Source organism: Peromyscus leucopus, chromosome 4, assembly GCF_004664715.2.
Source record: "Peromyscus leucopus breed LL Stock chromosome 4, UCI_PerLeu_2.1, whole genome shotgun sequence".
Taxonomy (NCBI): Eukaryota; Metazoa; Chordata; class Mammalia; order Rodentia; family Cricetidae; genus Peromyscus; species Peromyscus leucopus.
The window spans coordinates 142,695,249-142,718,385 of NC_051066.1; positions in this window are offsets into that span (position 1 = coordinate 142,695,249).

Here is a 23,137-nt window from a genome sequence, read left to right on the forward strand (position 1 = left end):
CATCAGAGACCTTTCAGGTGGTCTTGGCTGGTTAAACCTGATGTATCTTAATCTGAAACAAATCCATAGCCTCTGGCTTTCTGTGGAAACAAAAGCAGACCCTCTTTTCCAAAGCAACATATCTTTAAATCCAAATTTTGAAGTCAAGGTACCTTTAAAATATACATATTGGTTTAATTGAACATCTTTTTCGATCAAATGTTTTTCTGTAGTTAAAAATCCCAAAGACAACACAATCCAGATTGTCTGTGTAATATTCATCTTTACGTGGCTTTTTTATATTAATTTATCTTTTTTTGTCTCTTTTAAGCCTACATATTGTGAATCTATTGCTTTAAACTGTAGTATTCTAAGACTGAAACGGCGCTGTGGCTGCCGGCTCCGCCCATTTTAGCTTCCCAACATGGCGGTGGTACGTTTTTCACCAGTTTTGTGAGTCATCAAGTCTCAGAAATAGTGGGTCTACGCTTTTATCAAAGCAGCGTGTAGCCCAGAAACCTTTTTTTAAAAAATACTAGTAAAGATTAAATCTACCACACAGCGTACTGTGCCGCTGGCAGACGCCTCATTCCCGCCATACTGCCGGGTCAAACGCACACGCCAGGAACCTGCCAGTGTTCAAACCCGCGTTTTGTGGTGTCTAGCTGCCCATATGAGACAAGAAGCAGGAACCTGGTTTTGGCTCTGTTTAGAATTGGTTATTAAATATTCTCAGGTTTAAGGTGGAAACTCGAGCCCGTTGGGTGCCATTTGTTGCTGGAGAGCTTCTCTCCAGGTTCCATTAAGCCCTGCAGTCCCACAATCCACATATAAAATAATCACTCAGACATTTATATTACTTATAAACTGTATGGCCATGACAGGCTTCTTGCTAACTGTTCTTATAACTTAAATTAACCCATTTCTATAAATCTACACCTAGCCACATGGCTGGTGGCTTACCGGCATCTTTACATGTTGCTTATCCTGGCGGTGGCTGTAGTGTCTCTCCTTCTTCCTGTTTCCCCAGTTCTCCTCTCTCTTTGTCCCACCTATACTTCCTGCCTGGTCACTGGCCATCAGTGTTTTATTTATATAGAGTGATATCCACAGCACAAGCCTACATGGGTTCCAAGAACAAAGATGCTGAGGAGTAAGGCAGGGCTTACTCCTTCTTGGGGCAGATGGGCAACACTTACCAGAGGGAGCCAAGCCCTCTCAGTGAGAGTGTGCTGCTTAGCAATTTCCTCAAAACTGGAGCATTCCCTCCTGAAGGGAGGCTCATGGGACCCCAGAAGTAAGCAAAACCTTCATGTTGGGAAAGCTGAGCTGCATAAGACTTAGAAGGCCCACCCCAAGTTTATAGAAGCAACAAATAATTCCTGGGGGGTACCTGGAGGACACCCACTTGGATAGAGCTTTTGTGAGTGGTCACCTATGCTGGGGTGGGATTCTTTTATGTCACAGGTTCCTTTGAGTCATCCGTGATCTTGTAAGTAACTCCGGCAAACTCACTCATTTGCCAAGATGGACTTCGGTGTTTTCTTTACTCTGGCTTTTTGTTGGGTCTCTGTCTGGGCTGAGCAGATATCTGTTCTTTTCTCCCCAAGAGAAGTCTCACATGAAAGATGTTAGAAAAAATCTGCTAATCTAATTATTTCTAGGGATTGGGGATGGAGAAGCAGTGGGCTTAGGGTTGGCATGCCAGATGGGTATCAGTGCCACCTAAAGTTCTGCCCCAAATACGATGTGACCTGGATCAATGATGTAGGTGTAGCCACATGACCACTTGAAAATTAATTGAATTTTCTGGCCACAGTGTCCTCAATCGAATGGAAGCAGTAGTGTATTCATCACAGGACAGAGTGGGAGAGGGTGTGAAGTGCCACACAACCGCTGGCAGACAATGGCACAATGGGAGCTTGTACTGAATCAGATTGGCAAGGTCATGTGCTTATCATTACCCTCTTGTCTCCACAATAGTCTAGGGTGCTCAAAATGGCCCTTGAGCAGAAAAAGAGGGCATGACTGTGGGCGTGTTAGGAGGTCACAGAGAATAGAGTATGGGTGGCTCATCAGCAGGACTGGGCCCTCTCAAGCTGAGGCCACTCACCCTTGGAGTACTTGTCCACGTGTTATGGCAGTCAGAGGACACTCCAGGTGATCGACATGTGTTACAGTTAGAAAATGAAATGTACATATCAAAGGTAGAAAAGTGAAAATGGGACATTTCCACGGATTTAGAAGACAGAAAAAATAATTCAGATATTCAAGCAACACACAGATCTCTTGACCATAAGAACATTGAGACCAAGTCTTCTATTGGGGGGACAGATGAGAAACCTGGAAAACATGGGCTATCCCGTATGACATCCACCAGAGTGACATGCAGTCCATCTCCATGACTGATCGTCAGCCTGAGTTAAAGGGGCCACTAGTAGAAAATGCTTAAGAGGCCAAAAATACCTGAATTAGTTAGAACCCCAAAGAGAACAGAGAGTGACCAAGGCAGAGGGCTAAAGGCCTCATTGGTGACCTCATAGATTAACAGTACTCTGCAGAAATCACTCCTAGAGCTGAGCACCTCGGAGAACTCAGCCATCTGTGCGCAAAAGAAAATATAGCCAAGCACGTGAGAACTGCTTAAAAAGAGCAGAGAGTGATCTGGAAGGCTCCTGAAGGACAGGAGGCCAGAGAGAGAGAGAGAGAGAGAGAGAGAGAGAGAGAGAGAGAGAGAGAGAGAGAGAGAGAGCAGCTACCTCGGAGCCCAGTGCTCCTGCTGTGAGAGAGTCTGGACGCTTGTGGGACACTTCGCCTGGCTTGTACAGTGGCCAGCAAAGTCAAGGACCAACACCCTGAAGATGACCTCTGAGCTGCACACAGGACTGTGGCAGAAGCTCACCCGCATGCACACACATGAATATGTGCACTTACACACATAGAGTTAAGTTTTTCCTTCACTGTCTGATTACCTTGTGTGTCATCTTTGCTAAAAAGACAGAGAGATGCTTAATTCTTTCTCATTTTTCAAAGCAATTTCCTAAGTGTTTGGTCATCTACATTCCTTAAGGTATAAATAATGTGTTTCTATTTGATAATATGATTTTAAGTTTAAACATTGTTTGTGTGTTTTATTTTTATTTTATTTTATTTTTTTTTATTTTTTGGTTTTTCGAGACAGGGCTTCTCTGTGTAGCTTTGGAGCCTGTCCTAGAACTCACTCTGTAGCCCAGGCTGGCCTTGAACTCACAGAGATCCGCCTGGCTCTGCCTCCCGAGTGCTGGGATTAAAGGCGTGCGCCACCACCACCCGGCTGTTTGTGTGTTTTAATTCATTGCAGTTATTTTTCTTGCTGATTGCCATGTCCATGTCAACAACACATGTTCACCCAGGACTTCACTCACTCCCCACAGACATCCATTTAGAACCTGCCCTAACTCTTCATTCAACTTAGATTCTTAAGCACCTTGCTGAGTCTCACTAATATACTCTCTCTCTCTCTCTCTCTCTCTCTCTCTCTCTCTCTCTCTCTCTCTCTCTCTCTCTCTCTCTCTCTCCTTCTCTCCCCTCTCCTCTCCAGCTTCTGGCTCACGGTATCAAGGATGTTGTCCTAGCACTCTCTCCCACAGTACATACAAAGCTCTCTTAGAATAAAAACAAAACACTGAGGGTAACATCTTACTAAAATCAAGCCAAGATTTTTTAAAAAGTTTATTTTAATTGTCTAAGGATTTGTTTATTTTTATGTGTGTGAGTGTTTTGCTTGCACATATGCATGTACTGAGTGTGTACCACCTCCACGCCTGGTGCCTGTGGAAGACCGGAGGGGCTCCCATCCTCTGGAACTGGAGTTACAGACAGTGGGTACTGGGAACCAAAACCAGGTCCTCTGCAAGAACAGCAAGTGTTCTTTCTTAACCACTGAGCCACCTCTCTGGCCCCCTATTTTTTAATTTTTGTGTGCGTGTGCGTGCGTGCGTGCGTGTGTGTGTGTGTGTGTGTGTGTGTGTGTGTGTGTGTATGAATGCACACGCGCGTGCGCATGCATGTGAATACAGATATCCCCACACTCCAGAAGAGAACATCAGACCCCTTGTAGCTGGAGTTACAGGAGGGTTATGAGTGCCTCATTTGGGTGCTCTGCAAGAGCCGTGTGTGTTGAGCTTCTGAGCCATCTCTCCAGCCTCAAGATGTTTTTCCAAGTTTTATTTTGGTTTTGTAAAATGTGCTAAATACAGAATTCAAAGAACTGAGCTTTTGAATTGGCAGTCTTTTAGCTGTTCAGACCAGCGTGATATGCAGCAAGGCTTACTTATTTCAATTTGAATGTAATTATAAGGGGTTGCTTTTTAAAAATTTACATATAATTATATAATTTAAATACTTAATTATATAATTTATTACTGCTTATCAATTGCTAATTTTATACTATTATAAATAATTTTATATAATTATGTAAAATATTTGCATGGTTCAAAGTCACATCCATGAACTGGCTGTACTGTGGAAGCCTAGCTTCCGCTCCTGTTCTCTGAGCTCTGGTCCCTTTCTCTTTCTGACCAGGTGGCTCATACACAGGCCATGCAAAGACTGGGAGTTCAAGATCAAGGTCTGGCAGATGTGTCCGGGCAGAGCCTGACTCCTGGTTTGCAGATAGTGTCTTCTCATGTAGAAACCACACAAGGTCTCCTGGGGTCCTGTTCATGAGGTTCCACCCCTTTGACTGCGCTGGCAGTAAAGTGTCTGTCCTGCAAGCATGAGGACCCAAGTTCAAATCCCCAGAACCTGAGTGAAAATGACGGGCATCCCAGTTCTGGGGTGGGACAGACAGGAAGATTCCCAAGGCTTGCTACCTGGCTCTTCGAGCCAAATGGGTGAGCTTAGGTTCAGGAAGAGATCTCGTCTAAAAAGCTAAGGTAAGTAATGATTGAGGAGACACCTAACATTCATATCTGGCTGCCATGTGCACTGACTTACACACACACACACACACACACACACACACACACACACACACACACACATTTAAAAGCCCAGACACCAACAAAAGCCCCCCTACAGTGATTAACCTTATGACCCCTATGTCTTCTTGTGATTTTTGCCCATCTTTAGAATAAATTCCTAGAAGTAGGATTATTGGGTTAAAGGACAAATGCATGGACAAACTTCTTTTTTCTTTAAAGATGTTCAATTTCCTTTCAGAGTAGTACTGCCCACCCCTACTCCACCTCACACCCAGCTACATGCAACAACACCCACTTCACAGGCTCCCCGCAGAGAATGGCGTCCACCCCTTGTCCATTTCACCAGCCACGTAGAGGTAGCTCATCAGCTCTAGCGGTCTTTGCTCTGCCCACGGCCAGGCATGCTGGCGTTTCTATGGGGCCATTTTCTTTCTCCTCTGGCTCACTCCCCTTTGTCTGGGAACCCGTGCCTTTCGACGTAGAGTGGACTTCCCCCCACCCTGAATATAAACTTGCCACCCATGGGTGAGGATCATTCCTTTCTGCTTGATCTCATCTTGGGGCTGTAATTTATATGTTCCTGCCATGATTGGGTGGTGTTTTCTCTCCCTTGGTTGTTCTGTTTTGCATTACAGTGAACTAATGCAGAGCCTTATGCACACCAGGAAGCACTGTACCACAGTCTCCGTACATCCCCAGCCCTCTTTTTATTATCCTGTGTCGATCTCTTTAGTAGCCAAGATTCCAGCCTGTGTCTAAAGCTATTTAAGCAGCTATCTAGCCTGCTCAGCAGCTAAAGTCACTTGCCTCTAGATTCATTAGATGTTATTTCCGGTTCTAATGCGAGAAGCTTCTCCAGGTAGGCCATGCAGCGCCCTGTCCGGCCCACACTATGCCGTTTCCTGAGGCTAACCTCCACGGTCAGTTCACAATGTCGACTTCAGTGAACCAGCACAGTACTACATGTCCATATTTTGCCCTAGGAACTTAGCCTCCATGACAAGCTTGCCGGGGCCCATGATTTTATTAGGGGTTCAAAGGGTGATGTATGTAAACCTGTCTTATTCATTGTCCTCCTCTGAAGTTGCTCCTTGCTTGCTTAATCTGAATTTTGACTCACATGGGAAAGTCCAGATAGAGGGTTTATATTTACTTATGTATGGTGTATGTGGGATGCACATCTCTCATGGCGCACATGTGGAAGTCAGAGGACAACTTGTGGGGGTACTCTCTCTCCTTTCACCCAGGCCACCAAGCTTGGTGACAAGCATGGTTGAGCCCCTCACCGGCCTCCACTTTAATGTGTTTTCCCCTTTATTGATCGCTCTTTAGAATCCTAGACTTACAATAAAGAGTGTGCTAAGTGCCTCTGCTCTGAAGTTTTCAAAGCCTCTGTTAGGAGAAAGTGATGTTCACTTTATAGTGAAAACTTACAGGTTCCTGTTGACATATTCAACTCAAATTTAAGGTAATCAGTATTTCTTTACTTCTTTGATTAAAATGTTCTATTTATTAGGTTGAAAATCTCAGCCTTTAACAACTAATTGAACAAAAATAAAGTTGATGACTTTTTTTGATGATTAGAGAGATGGCTGAGTGTTAAGTGGTCCTCTTGCAGGGGACCAGAGTTTGAGCCTCAGCATCTACACGGTGGCTCAGGACCATCTGTAACTCCAGTTCCAGGGATCTGATGCCCTCTTCTGGCCTTTATCGACACTTGCATGCATGTGGTAAACAGACATGTGCAGGCAAAATACTCATACACGTAAAATAAACATTGTAAAATAAAATAGATAAAGACAAAGAGCGAGCAGAGTTTTCTTTGCTTTATCCCATAAAGAAAATTACCTAGAGGGCTGTTAACATGGCTCAGTGGATAACGGTGTTTGAAACCAAGTCTGATGAACTCAGTTTGACCCCTGGAGCCCACAGGGCTGAAGGAGAGAAGTGACTTCCTTAAGTAGTTCTTTGACCACAAACATGTCATGGCACATGCACAGACACACAGACACAGACACAGACACACACACACACACACACACACACACACACACACAAACACACACACACACAATGTGCTTTTCAGTTCTTTAGGACGCTCCCTGTTAAAATATCCTATCGGGGACTATGGGGTCCAACCCCTCGATAGTCCCCTCCCAGGGTCCGGGAAGAATCTACAACCAGCTAATAATTAATCTTTGGTAAAAAGAAATGAATCTATGTACATTAAATTCCTTAGTCCATATACTTCATTATTCTGTTTCAGTTACAAGCATATACTCTGCTCTCATATTTAGCTTCTTTCTTGCCCAATATCTCTTTACATTTATCTGTTGTCCCCTCTAGGTTCTATCTTAATTCCTTCATCTAGTTCTGTCCCTTTTAGGTTTTCATCCATCTAGTTCTTTCCCATATCAGCTCCTCTCCCATCTCCTTCTCTCTCATCTGGCTCTTCCTCATTTTGTTCTTTTCCATCTGGCTCTTCCTCATCTTCCATCTCATTCCTCTAGTCCTCTCCTCTAGCTCTTCAATCTTCTTCCCCATCTCAGTTTGTTCCTCTCAAGTTCTTACCCATCAAGTTCTTTCATTCTCTTTTCTCTTCTCTGTCCCGTGTCCTGGAAGTCCTGGTATATAAAGCCAGGCTTCCAGGGTCAAATGGAGGGGTGATAAGAATCACACAGGGAGGCAATAACTGTTAATTATCATTTGCAACCCTAAAGGGAAGTGACCAATGGGGAAATGAATTAACTAAAGGCTAACTTCAGGTAATATCTAAGAAGAGGGCTCTTATGTGCTCAACTATAATCTTAAATGTGATTGGTAGAAAATGTTAAGAATTTATAAGTTGCTAGGTCAATGGGAGAAAATAAAACTGTCTTCTTTTTTCCTGTGACTCATATCTGTCCAAGCTATCTGCCATTTTTTCTGCAGGGTGGGGGAAGTGTGCTCAGTCACTAGGTAACCTGTGCATAGCTAAATGCCTCTGGTGATAGTTAAAGAGAGATCTGGAACCAGAGGTAAGATTTGGGAAAGGAGGAAGTAAAGCTTAATTGACACATCCGCCAGGCCTTCTCAAACAGGTAGCCTGGATGCTTAAGTCTGTTCTTAGAGAATACAGAGGTATCTCTGATAAGGTACTTTCCTCCATCTGGGGATGGACCTGGCCAGATGCTGCCAATGATGATAATTACAGGGAGGCTTGAACTGGGGTTCTGGCTGAGCACAGCTGCAGAAGGTTATCTAAATATTCTTAGAAGTGGTTAGGTAAGGAGTTAGAGGTCTATAAAGTTAGTAAGGCTGTAAGAAAGGAGGGTCAGAGCTAAATTGTGTGAAGCTATTACTTAACATCCACCTGACCTAGGTGGTGTCTCCTTGTGGAATTTGTCTTAAATCAGGAGAGTTGCATATGGACTATTATTACTGCTAGTCCTTGAAAGTGGCCAAGGAAGATATCTGATTCCAGAGAAAGCCTTCCCTGAGGCTGTTCTCCAAATACCTGGAATGTGTGTGTCCTGAGAGTGATCAGTCCACACTGTTAGCCCTTCTTAGGGAAAAGTCAATTGGGAAAACTATGAAGGCACACATCATTTTCATAACAGAAGACAGCTGATATATAACAAGCCAAATAATACCAAAAACTCCTTGGGATTTGGCTTCCTCTGGAGGAATTCCCTGACCCCTCCAGGTAGTGGCTTTGCCATAACCAGCTGAGTTCTTATGATATATTCCTGCGGCCCGCAGCACTGTCCAGCCATAGCTGTGCTGACACAGTAGTTCCTTTAAACCAGTGGCTTTCTTCACAAAGCGACTCTGCCCTTCATGGGCTCTCACAATTATTTCCTTTTGTTTTCAAATTTCAGAAACTGCTTTCTCCCCTTAATTTAATATTATGTTTTTTAAAAATCATTTTCATTTGTCTGTGTATATGCCTGTTTGTGAGTGTGGAGCTCAGAAGACAATCTCACCTAGTTTGACACACGAGCTCTTACTTCATCCCGTGTACCCCAGGCTGGCTGACCTGCCGGCCTCTGGGGCTTCTCCTGTTTTTCCTTCTCATCTCCCTATAGGAGAGCTGGAGTTATAGACGTGCACAATGTGGTTTGAACTCAGGTCCTCACACGTGCATCGCAAGCCGTCTACTGATGGAACCAACTGTTTAGTCCTAACTAAAAACCTTTTCTAAAAACACGTTTTTATTTTTAACTCTACTTATGTGTGTGGGTGTGTGCTCACAAATGACAGTGCCTGCTGAAGCCAAAAGAGGGAGTTGGATCCTGTGGAGCTGAAATTGTAGGTGGTTGTAAGCTGCCCAGGGTGGGTGCTGGAAACCACACTTTGGTCCTCTGCAAGAGTGTGAGCACTCTTAACCAGGAAGCCGTCTTTTCAGTCCCTGATCTTTGTTAATAATTGCACAATTACATGCACCTGTATCCAAAAGCAAAATTACATGAGACTGAAGCTCAGAGTCCCTTGCCCATGGCGTGGACTAGGTTTCCCTCATTCCCACTGTTTTATTGTCCTGGGTACAAGGATCCTTGGAGCATGAGCCCTGCTCCTCTTTTTTTTTTTTTTTTTTTTGGTGCTTCTCTTGTATAAGTTTCCCAGCACGTGTTTGCAGAGACGCCTTGGCATCTTCCTACAGACAGTCAAACTTCCACACTTGGAGTTCTCAGCAGCAGTGCAGGAGACTGCCTGCTTCTGAGATTCAAGAGTGAGCAATCAGAATTCAGATCTGTTTTTAATTTGACAAGCGGCAATTTTAATTAGTGTCGCTCATTTTCTAAAGGAAGCTGAGCATCCTGCAATAGAACTCAGGGCCATTTGCATGTTTCCCTCTGTGAATCATCTTAATATTATCTACTTTCTTTTCCTCCTCTGATTCTCTTAGTGGTTGAGCAGTCTCTGTCAGGGATAGAACACCCTCCATGCCCATTGCGCTGGCTGCGAGGTTAACACCAAATTCATTGCCATAGCTGAGCAACTGTGGACACACCATGACTTGTTTATTCATTAGGTGATGGAGAGTCAGTTTGCAACATTTATAAATATGCTGACTATAAGTAGTGTGTGTGTGTGTGTGTGTGTGTGTGTGTGTGTGTGTGTGTGCATTCACTTCTTTAGACTTAACCCTAGGAATACAACGTTGGGTCTGTAATCTATGTTTTCAACTTTCAAAGTTCACTGTTGCAAATCCTTGTGTAAGGAAACCACTACATTCTTAAAAAATTGATTAAAACAGATTATCTTATGTTTTGATTCCAAACACCAGTGCATGTATGTATGCTAAATTTCTGGCATAAGCTAAAAACCCCCTTTTCATCCTCAACACATTTTCACACTGCAACAGGCCCAAACACAAAGCAGGAGAGAGCTGCTGTGGGCTGGGGACTTGGTCTGATGTCCAGCAGCCACGACCGGAACCCTAATACCTCCTTTCCCCTTTTAAATTGAACAAACTCCACGTCACAGGAAACAAATCTTCTTGCTCCATAACACTTCTGAGGACCCCTAAGTTGCAGATACCAAATGAGGAATATCCAACTTTGGTCTCTGCGTGGGTCTCTCCAGTGGGTCTTTGCAGTGGGTCTCTGCAGTGGGACTCTCCAGTGGGACTCTGCAGTGGGCCTCTCCAGTGGGACTCTCTCTCTCCAGTGGGTTTCTGCAGTGGGACTCTCCAGTGGGTCTTTGCAGTGGGACTCTCCAGTGGGACTCTCTCTCCAGTGGGTCTTTGCAGTGGGTCTCTGCAGTGGGTCTCTCCAGTCTCCTCTTGCAGCAGTGTGGTTTCTTTATTAGTCATTAAGTTTTTTCTTTTCTTTTGTTTTGTTTTTGGTTCATGTTGCTGCTTCATACTCTCCATCTACAACAAATGGCAAAAATAAAGGAATTTCCATTGGAAATACACACCCTCCATCCTTATGGACTCTAAAAATGTGAACTTGGGAACCAGGGGGCTACACTCTCCTGTTTCTCCAAGGAAAGGGAGACCTAATGGTTTTCAGAAATGCAGGGTAGTCCCCGTGGCTCAGGTCACAGTGCTCACCCCAAACCCTTGCAGGCAGCTGCTCAAGGGGCATGAAGCTGTGGCTCACCAAGTAGAGGATGTGTTTCCTACAGAGAACAGGCCTCAAGCTAGGATGCAATGGTACTGTCCTGCTCTTAGCCTTGGATCTCCCTAGGCAGCTCTGCAGATGAAGCGGGATCCCCTTCAGCATGGATGTACCATTACATTGAGAGTGTGCACATGAAGTCACCACTCAGCTCCTCAGGGGCCAGGTCATGCTTGTAAGGGAGACCACTAAGCCAGAGATGTCAACCTGGGGTAAGTGGATAGGAGAAGGGTCTGGGCATGAAATGGGCCTTGCCCAGGCAGGAGCATCTTTCACCTGACGTGTTTGTGTCCTGCGTGGACACAGAGGGCTCTAAACTCCCGGCTTAGTGTGATGGACCCTGACCATTGAAGACCTGAGGCGTTGTTCACCTTGAACATTTGAAATTTTAAAATGTTTTCACTTTTAAAAAATGAGCATCCCGTGACAACAAGTAACAGGGGCTCATTAAGTGGCAAAGCCTCGGACTTTCGCAAGATTAAAGCACTTTTCTAGGACACAGGCCACCCTGCGCCCTCTGCCGGACAGAAGGCACCCATCCAAGTTTGCAGAATCTCAGCTACAGTACTCACAGCGGCCGCTAGAGGGAACCGTGGTCTTCAGTCGCTCAAAGTGAAGGGAATATTGTTAGTGTTGATTATCCAATAGGCCAAATATTAGAAAAAGACGTAAATACTCATGCATTAAAAGGAGTTGCGCGATCGTTATGTAACTTACTAGAAATTGCACACATTACCGTTAAGTCAGTGGGTACAAGCCAGGCGTGGTGGGACATGACTTTAATCTCAGCATTCTAGAGGCAGAGACAGGTGGATTTCTCTGAGTTGAAAACCAGCCTGTTACACATAGCTAGTTTTAGCCAGATATGTAGTGGGACCCTGTCTCAAAGGGGGAAAAAAAGCAGCTTAGTTACAGCCATGTCCACTTTTAAAAGGTTAGATTCTGAACAACATACTTGAATCTTCTAGCATTATTCCCATCCATTTCCACTTTGGAGGTCTTTATTTACCACACAAAGTGCATTTTCGTCTAAAAACCTTTTCCTTTTCTTCAGTCTTCCCTTATCAAAAATATTTATCTCATACTATAACATTTATATCACTCTTTTTTTTGCAAATAGTATCTATCATTATTACTGTTGTTGAATTACTTAGAAATATTTTAATAAGATAACTTTTGACTTTTTTCCCCCCGGAGCTGAGGATCGAACTAGGCAAGCGCTCTACCACTGAGCTAAATCCCCAACCCTGATAATTTTTGAATGAAAACCCAAGAGGCTGTACCCAAAACAAGGAAATGGTACATGGCATCTTAAACAGAGGCACAAACTACCTTAATAGTCTTGCATTTTCTTAACCAATTTAAATTAATTATTTGCTGAAGTTATAAGTCATTATAACAGGCACTTCAAAAAGAATTTTTTTTCAGCCAGATGTGTTAGTTCCAGCACCTGGGAAGCAAAGGCAGGTGGATCTCTGTGAGTTCAAGGCCAACTTGATCTACATAGTGAGTTTCAGGAAAGCTGGAGCTACATAGTGAGACCCTTTCTAAAACAAAAACAACAACAACAAAAAAAAAATTAAGACAGCATTTTTCTGTGTAGCCCTGGCTGTCCTGAAACTCACTCTGTAGACCAGGCTGGCCTCGAACCCAGAGATCCATCTGCCTCCACCAGGATTAAAAGGGACTAGCTTTTATTCTGGTTTATGAGTTGTCCAAAGCAGCATACTTTATTATATACTTGTACTTTATTACGTTTATTCTTATTTACCTGTATGTTAATCATTTAACAGGTTTTATACCTAAACCAATTTATCTTTCTTCAGAACTAAAAACAGACGAGTGATTGTCCCAAGTATATTACTAATGACATCACACTGTAAGATCATCTATAAGCCTTCGGATGTCTTTGCAAACCTTTGAGTGGTTTTTAAAATGATCTTTTGGATTTAAAAATGACTAGATGTAGCAGGAATTTTTAAAGTTCTTATAAATAAAATCAAACCTGAGCCAGGTATTGGGGTGAACTGGAAGATCAGAGAACCAGAACAAGCCACAGCTACCTCACCTGGCTGGATCATCAGCTAGTCTTGTTTCCTCAGACTGGAGGCCTCTGAGTCCTCATCCAGAATGGGTCTCAACTAAACTGCTGCTCAAAAGCCTGAATGCTTAACCAGGCCAAATGCTTAACCAGGCCAAATGCTTCTAGTTCCTGGTCCTCACGCCTTATATATCTTTCTGCCTTCTACCACCACTCCCTGGGATTAAAGGCTTGAGTCACCAAGCTTGGCTGTATCCTTGAACACATGGATTTCTGCCTAGGTCTGCCCCCCAAGTGCTGGGATTAAAGGCATGTGCTACCACTGCCTATCCTCTATGTTTAATATTGTGGCTGTTCTGTCTCTGACCCCAGATAAGTTTATTAGGGTGCACAATATTTCGGGGAACACAATACCACCACAACTAGAGGTGGCAGTGGTTAAAAAAAATCCTTAAAATCCATAAAGTGCTTTTATTTTTATATACATTCACACATATACAAAACATATCTAAAGCACACATAAGTCGTCATTTTAGTCCTTGGAATGAAGTTAGCATCCAAGAAGAAAGCAATTTTCCTGTACAAAAATTGCTTGCTGGTATGGGCATAATCATTTGTTAAAATTAATTGATACCCTCAAGCAGTGAGGACCATCTTGTAGAACCAGAATTGAGACAAGGATCAAGAAGACATCGTCTTGACCAGAACTGTGTAATTTTGCATGTATTTTAAAAGATATTTTTAATTAAAAAATTCATGTTAATTTCCCTGAAGAAAGCACTAGGACCATTAGCCCTTCTGCTTGTCGATGCTAACACTGTTTGGATGCGTGCTCCTGCCCTTCACCACTCTTCTGTCCTGTAAATGGCATACAGCATGCAGCCAGGCTTAGCCTGCAGAAGTGCTTGGAGTTGGGACTTTTTCCCTTACAATCTTCATTTTGCTATGACTGGAAAGGATTCTAAGCCGGCTTGATGGCTTCATTTTACAAGAGCGTTTATGTACAAGTCAGTTTGATACTGAGTACACTATACAAAAGCATAAACACATGGAGACAATGCACACACATATATAATCACATGCAAGGTAGGTTTTAGACACCAAGACTGAATGTTATTGTGTATTGGAATTATAGCTCTTGCCAACCTCACCGAGAAAAGAAAGTGACTCCAAGATCTTTAGCAAACACATATACACATTATTTTATATGTAATCCAGCCTCGATCAAAACCTTCCACTTAACAGTTTCATATTAAGAATCTTTTGAGGCCGGGTGTGGAGACATACTCTTTTAATCTCAGCCCTCGGGAGGCAGAGGTGGGTGGATCTTTGTGAGCTTGAGGCCAGCCTGGTTTACAGAGTGAGTCCCAGGACAGTCAGGAATATATAGAGAAACTCTGTCTCGAAAAACCAAAGGAAAAAAAAAATTGAAACAGAAATAATATGATTATTATGTTACCCATGACTCATACACAAGTGAAATAGAATTATAATTAATATATATTCACTTAGAACTTGTTTAGGAGGAAATTTCTACCAAATCTATGACTATAACATCAAACTTTGTAGCTGAATGAAATCTTTATCTTATGACCCTAATGAATGTTTTTTAACAAGGAATTAACATTTTAAAGTTTTATGAAATACTTAATAGGCTCAAGATATCATTTTAATAGGCCTTAAAAAGTTCAAAATGCTCATATTTGTAAGGCAGCATTCACCAGGCCTTTTACTAATGTTTATAAATCTGCGTATGAGCATCTTAATTGGCATGCTACAAATAAATATAATATTTTAAGCACACAATAAACATGAATGAAAAGACTGAAGTAGTCATAGTTTGCTACATATTTTTACATGAATATGATTATTGTAGACACACATGATACAGTTACATAAAATCTAAGTGCACCAGCCGAAATGGCAGAGAGTTTCTCTTCCCTTCTCTTTAAGGTCTGGGCATGGCTCAGCACCACCGAGGGTGGAACTGTGCAGGAAGCTAGCAGAGAGCTGGCCCAAGAGTCAGGTGACGAGAAAATGGGGAAGCAGTCATTTGTCACATGCTGCTTGGGGAGTGGTTCTCACATTGTCTTTGGGCTTCTCTCTTGGAGGCAAGAGGCTGGCTTAGGACACTAGGGGATCAGCCATTACGATGATGTCCCCTGGAAAAGCCACACAGTATGGATGAGTCTAGGGAATTCTCTCGAACTTCTCTGCTCTTGCCATAGTGGGCTCAAAGATCTTCTACAAAGGCATAATTTACGCAAGTGGGTCTCAGGCCAGAACGACAGAAGCAAAGGCACCCAAGGTATTGCGCAAGCCAGGCTGGGCAGATTAGCCAAGCCACAGACAAGGGACAGTCAATAACAGTGCCTGAAGATGGCCCCACCTCAAGCCCCCAGCACTGTTAGCAGGAAGGGTCCAGAAACTAGTGCCACCTTGGCAGTTTGAGGAGTTCCCCTATGCCTTAGGGACCTTGACTTGGGCCACACTGGGATTCGTGGTTTCAATGCTGAAAGAAGATTTAGGATTAGCTAGCATAATAAAGATCTACTAGTGTAAGTTTAAGATTAGGAATAAAGTTTAGGAAGCTAGAATGTGCCCGTCAATGAGAAAAAAAAACAAAAAACAAAAACAGCCAGGCATGGTGATGTACGACTTTTAGTCCAGCACTCAGGAGGCCAAAGCAGGCAGATCTCCATGAGTTTGTTGCTATCCTCATCTACATGAGTTCCAGTCCAGCCAGGGCTGCACAGTGAAACCCTATCTCAGAAACACACACACACACACACACACACACACACACACACACACACACACACACAAAATCAAACAAACAAACAAAAAAAAAAACGGTGGTGTGGAAGAGAGCATTGCCCTGGGATGGAATTTATACAGGAAATGCAAGGCCAATGCTTTAGGTGTTATTTTAAAATTTTCATAATAGCTTGTGTATGAACAATGTTAAGGCTGACAGGGGGAGCAACATGGCTCAGTGGATCAAGGCTGATGACATGAGTTCCACCCTGGGACCCTCACAAAGGTTTGCAAAGTGAGAACCAACTCCCACAAGTTGTCCTGTCCTCCTCAACACCCCCTGCCCACCAAGAACATGTAAATATAAAATCATTTTGAAAGTCTTTTTCCCATTAAAATCTCACGGGGGACTTTCATACAGTCCATGTGCCCCCATCAACACCCCCCCATCTTTCCTAGATGGTCCTTGGCATTTCCTTAGGCATGAGGACCTGTCCAGGTTACCTGCATCCTCAGGTCAGGAACCCTGTGTCCTTGGGAGGATCTTCTCTTATGGTGTGAATCTTCCCTTCTGTTCTAGAACTGGAATCCAGCCTCCTCAGGATTGCTGGTCCTTTGCCGGGGATTGGAAGAAGGTGGGTGAAGGCTGTGTGAGTCTCCAGACCTCCAATAGTCCCTGGCACAAGACAGAGCTCTGCATACCATGCTCAGAGCTAATCATATCCTCAAGTCTCATGTTCTCCCATAGTTCTTACCACCCAGAGGACTCTGGGACAGGAGGATAGGGATGTTCAGAGCGTGGGTCCACTGAGCAAAGGCAATAACTGTTTTTACCACTTGAAGTCTGCAAACAACTCTCCCTGACACTGGGCCTCGCTCTGGCCACCACCTGCCATGCATATGCCGTGTGCTCAGGGACCAGGTTGGTCCTGCTCGGGGGAGCACTGCCACCTGGACAAGCTGTGCTCTCCAGGGGTGCTCCACAGTCCTGCTCAATAGTCCCTGACAACCTGCTGCATGGCCAGCTGTCTGGGCCACCCCAGTCCCTCTGTGTGCCTCCCAAACAGATTGGGAACCAGTGAACCTCAGACCTCTTTCCCAGGAGCCTCATCGGCCTCATGGGCCTATTACTATTTTTGTTCAATTTTGTTTTGTTTATAGAGAGGGTCTCAAGTTGCCCAGGCTGACCTTGAACTCTTAACTATCCTTCTGCCTCAGCCACCAATGCTAGGATTACAATTATGTGCCATCTTTAAATTTGTGTGTGGGTTAGTATTGTCAACTTGGCAGGATCTAAAACCAACTGGAAGAACGGCCTCTGAGCATGCCTGTCAGAGGCTGTCTTGATGGTGTTAATTGATGTGGGAAGGCCTGTTCACTGTGGGTGGCACTATTCCCTGGCTGGGATCCTGGACTGTGTAAATGTAGAAAGGGAGCTGGGCAGCCGCGTGCACCATCACCTTCTGTTCCTGACTGCGGATAGGTGCAATAACTGCTTCAAGCTCCTGCTGCCTTGACCCCACCCCCTGAAAAGATGGAGTATATCTTCAAGCTAGGAGTCAGAATAAATCCTTCCTCCCTACGTTGCTTTCATCAAGGGTGTCTTATCACAGCAACAGGAAAGTAAGACATCCTATAATCCATTTGAGGAGACGCTGAAGCTTGCTTATCTCTCAAACACATTTTTACACACAGTGTGTCTCTACACTTTTAGCCTGATCCCTGTGGAAACCCCTGTGTGGTGGAGGCAATGGTCAGCAAAGGGCAGGCTGAGGCAGAGGAGCTCACACCAGGAAAGGAGCTGAGCTGACACACGGATTCTCCAAGTATGCCTGTGTCCATCTAGTGGCCAAAAGGAGAATTGCACAGAATTTCAACTTCACCCAAAGCTGTCCTAGGGAGAACTAAAATAGGTCCCCAGGGCTGTGGGATCCAGGCAGAGAAGGGCCTCGTGAACATTGCTGATGGAGCCTTACGTAGTAGAGCCTGTCCTTGTACACCCTCACACATCACATACCATCTGAGGCTCAATTCCTAACTTTTGTTTAGGCTGAAGGTAATTAATTTATCCCTAGATATGGCCAGAAAATGCAAGTTTCTTTGGTGTTTGTTTTGAGAAAAGGTCTCACTCTGCAACTCAAAATGGTCTTCAGATCCTAATCCTCCTGCCTCAGTTTCCTGGGACTGGGATCACAGGGCTGAGACACCATGCTCACCAATTAGCTCTTAGTAGCAGGTCTTCACTACCACCCGACCTGTTCATCACAGTGATGAGAGAGAGGCAGCCTTCCCTGGAAGGGATAGACAAGAGACCAGGTACACGCCAACCTGAGCTCCACCATCTCAGGACACAGGGCTCCTCCCTCAGGTGGCACCATGTCTTAAGGTTTCTGTTGCTGTGAAGAGACACCATGGTCATGGCAACTCTTATAAAGGAAAACATTTATTTGGGGTGGCTCACTTACAGTTTCAGAGGTTTGGTCCACTATCGTCATGCAGAGAGCATGGTGGCATACAGGCAGATGTGGTGCTGGAGTAGTAGCTGAGTCCTACATCTTGCAAGCAGCAGGAAGTCAACTGAGACACTGGTGATACTCTGAGCCTAGGAAACCTCAAAGCCCAGCCCCACCATGGCACAGTTCCTCAACAAGGCCCTACCCTTCCAACAAAGCCACACCTCCTAACAGTGCACTCTCTATGAGATTATGGAGGGCAATTACATTCAGACTACCACACATCATTTTCCTCTTCTTAGCCCCCAAGTGTGGAGTTTGTGTAGCCATCTATATCCACAGAGAAGCCTCTTTGGAAAAGATGGAAACCAATCAAAAGAAGGAGACAGCTTGCTTGCCTCCACTGCAGGATCCCCTTGGGTGCCAGGCTCCAGGCTGGTGATTCCCAGATCTCTTCCCCAGGATGCCCCATTGTACAGAGGTGGGCATGAGGTTCAGCAGATCCCTCCACACACTGACCCCATCATGCATCAGAAGGGCCTTACTATGGCCTCAACTTACCTTACTGGACTCTGGGTTCCCCATTCCTTCTAGCCTCTGGCTCTGTCCCCTCATCAGGGCTCCAGGTACCAAGGGCAGGATCTTACCTCAGTTCTCTGGGATTGGATGTTCCCAGAGAGTGAGCACGGGAACATCCTACCCTATTGACGTCTCCTCAAGAACTTTGATGGCTCTCCAAAGCCCAGAACATTCCCAGGCTACACTCCCAGGGCCTCTGCTGTCCTTAAGACTTTGTCACGATCACCGTGGTCCTTCTGGTGGTTGGCGGGCTTTCTCTGTGCTGTCATAGTCAGGTCATCCTTCCTGTCCTGGCTCAGTGAGGACAAATGGCTGGAAGATGGTGTGTGTCGTTGAGTGTGCAGAGGCCACCAGCCACTGCCCAGGAGGAGCAGCACTGAGTGAAGAGATGGCCTGGGGCTGAGGGACTGGCAACCAGAACTTGGGCAGCAGAGCTGAAACAGAAGTGACAGTGCACATGCTGCTGGGAGAACTAGGACCTTCCCTGACCCTGCACATTGCCCAGCTGAGGGAGACAGCGGACAGCTGGAGCCCTGTCATGTCTCAGCACAGGCTCGCCAGCCTGGAGACTCAAGCTGTGATGTGCAGAATTTATGGACACACAGTTAAAGTCTTTCCTTGTTTGTTTGTTTTTAGTTTTTTGGGACAGGGTTTCTCTGTGTAGCCCTGGATGTTCTGAATTTCTCTCTGTAGACCAAGCCGGCCTTTGTTGCTGGAGGGCTTCTCTCCAGGTTCCACCAAGCCCCGCAGTCCCACAATTCACATATAAAATAATCACTCAGACGCTTATATTACTTATAAACTGTATGGCCATGGCAGGCTTCTTGCTAACTGTTCTTTTATCTTAAATTAACCCATTTTTATAAATTTATACCTTGCCATGTGGCTGGTGGCTTACCAGCGTCTTTACATGCTGCTTGTCCTGGCGGTGGCTGTAGTGTCTCTCTCCTCAGCCTTCTGCTTCCCAGAATTCTCCTCTCTCCTTGTCCCACCTACTTTCTGCCTGGCCACCTACTTCCTGCCTGGTCACTGGCCATCAGTGTTTTATTTATATAGAACGATATCCACAGCATTTCCCCTTTTCTTCTTTTTTTAAAAAGTAAAGTTTTAACTTTAACATGGTAAAATTACATATAACAAAACAATTATCGAGCAAGAATTACAGTTACAATATTAAAGAAGATGTCCTATCTATCTTATATTTGTGAATTTAAGGTTTTATATCTAACTTATCTTTTATCATAACTGAGGAAATTACAACTATCTAGTTTTCAACCACATCAAAGACCTGAGAAGGAACATAATGGTACCTGAGAAATGGTAGATGGATGTAAGTAACTTTCGGAATCTTGCAAAAGTAGACCAAGACAGCTGGCAGCCTGGACAGTCACCTAATGTTTTTCAGCATTGTTGGTGCAATCAAATTGGCTACAGGCCTAGAGTATCTGACAGACCATTTTTAGAAGCAGGAATTCTGAGAGACCATCTTACCCTGTCTTGGCAGAGTACAGTGGTCGCTTTCCTTGTGTCCCGCTTGTCCAGAAAGGACAGCATTATATTTGTACTGTCAGCCATTAAGGCAAGGACAGTTCTTTGCCCAGTAGGCCATTTTGTGCCAAAAAGACAAACTTCCAAATGGAAATGTCTTAGAAGCCCAACATTCTCTCGGGATCAATTGGTGCAGCCAGGAGCAATTGTGTCTCACGTCAACAGAATTCTAAGTTATTTAAATGCCATATTCTCTAGGTCTATGAAGTGTTTGAAGATTACCTATCTATCTGAAATCTATCTATGTATACCTAGAAGACTTAACTAACATGGCTACAGATATGATTATCATAGATGACTAATTATTAATTTATTTTTAATTATCCATTACAATTTTAAATGAGTTACATAAACATAATACCTCAAACAAGAATAGAAATATATATATATATACATATATATATATATATATACAGTATAACAAAATTAACTTCAATTTTGTATCAATAAACTAAAATTTATAGCAATGTAAAACATTTTAAACAAGTTGTTCTTTAAAAGTAGGTTCATTAATCTACCCTTTTATCTTATCATCTCCATATCCTCCTATATATCTATATCATATCCCCTTTTCTTTTTTAGAAAGAGATCACATTTATAATCAACCTGTTTTAAATAAAAATATTGGTTTTTTCTCTGTCCCACACCAGAGGGCTCTTCTGATTTGGGACACAAGAATCTCTTACCATTTTTTTTTCCTTAAGCAATATGTCTGGGTTTAGAGGGGGAGTGAGCCAATTCCACCTCTAAAGCCAGCTTGGTATATTTGGGAATTTGGGTGTAGCATCTCTTACTAATTCCTGCTGGAGGGGGTGCTGTATCTTATGGGGACGCAAAGAAAATTTTGGGCCTGTGGGGTAGTCCGTGAGGCTGTATTGTGTGAACCAGTTGCCTTGAAACGCTCTGGATGTTGGATCATCTGGACCATGGTGTCATCGGAGACCTTTCAGGGGGTCTTGGCTGGTGAAACCTGATGTATCTTAATCTGGGACAAATCCATAGCCTCTGGCTTTCTGTGGAAACAAAAGCAGAACCTCTTTTCTAAAGCAACATATCCTTAAATCCAAATTTTGAAGTCAAGGTACCTTTAAAATATACATTTTGGCATAACTCAACAGCTTTTGCAATCAAATGTTTTTCTTCAGTTACAAATATCAAAGACAACATAATCCAGATTCTCTGTGTGGTAGCCATCTTTATGTGGCTTATTTTTTATATTACCTTGAGACTATTGCTTTAAACTGCACCATTCTAAGACTGAAATGGCGTGGTGGCTGCTGGCTCCACCCACTTCAGCTTCCCAACATGGCAGTGGTACGTTTTCCGCCAGCTCTGTGTAGCCCAGAAACCTCTTTTTTTTTTTAAAAAAAAATACTAGTAAAGACTAAATCTACCACACAGCTTCATGTGCCGCTGGCAGACGCCTCATTTCCGCCATACTGCCAGTCAAACGCACACACCAGGAACCCGCCAGTGTTCAAACCTGCATTTTGTGGCGTCTAGCTGCCTGTATGAGACAAGAAGCAGGAACCTGGTTTTGGCTCTGTTTAGAATTGGTTATTAAATATTCTCAGGTTTAAGGTGGAAACTCGAGCCGTTGGGCGCCATTTGTTGCTGGAGGGCTTCTCTCCAGGTTCCACCAAGCCCCGCAGTCCCACAATCCACATATAAAATAATCACTCAGACGCTTATATCACTTATAAACTGTATGGCCGTGGCAGGCTTCTTGCTAACTGTTCTTTTATCTTAAATTAACCCATTTTTATAAATCTATACCTTGCCACATGGCTGGTGGCTTACCAGAGTCTTTACATGCTGCTTGTCCTGGCAGTGGCTGTAGTGTCTCCCTCCTCAGCCTTCTGCTTCCCAGAATTCTCTTCTCTCCTTGTCCCACCTACTTTCTGCCTGGCCACCTACTTCCTGCCTGGTCACTGGCCATCAGTGTTTTATTTATATAGAACGATATCCACAGCAGGCCTCAAACTCAGAGATCTGCCTGTCTCTGCCTCTGGAGTGCTGGCTTAAAGGTGTGCACCACCACACCTGTCTATAGTTAAAGTTCTTATATCTGACTGCCATCAGGGCCACTCCAGGGTCATGGTCATGTGGAGGCCTTATCCAGATCCCCAAGGTAAATGTCACACTTTCCCTAGAGCTTGGAGTGTGACTAATTATTGTTGCAAGAAAACCAGGGCAGAGAGGCTGGTAGCAGGTTTGAGAGCAGAGGATCATGGGAGAAGAGATGCAAAGGTAACATTGGAAAAGAAAGTTCTGAGACAGGATGAAAAAGGCCTATGATGGGCTGGGAGTGGGCTGGACCTCCTGAAGAGAGGCCCTCAGCCTTATAGATGTGTCTCTGTAGAAATCACCCAAAGACAGTAACTAAGACTGAGAAGAAACCGTGCAGAATATTCTAGAATGAGAGTGTGGCTGCCATATAACGGGAATGCTGGGAGATGTAAAGAGGGGCAGAAGGAGGATCTGCCACAGTAACGGATAACCCTCTCTACACCCACACACCTTACAGCAGACAGACAGCTGCAGAGCCGAGAAATCCAGGGAACGTCAGAAACCAAGTAAAACACTCAGGCCTGCCATGCCAGGCTAGACAATCAAAGTGGCCAGCTCCTCATGAAGGAAGAGAAGCATCTCCCTTCTCTAGAGAGTAGCCAGCTGATGGGCTTCTCCGCAGAAGCCACACAAAACAAG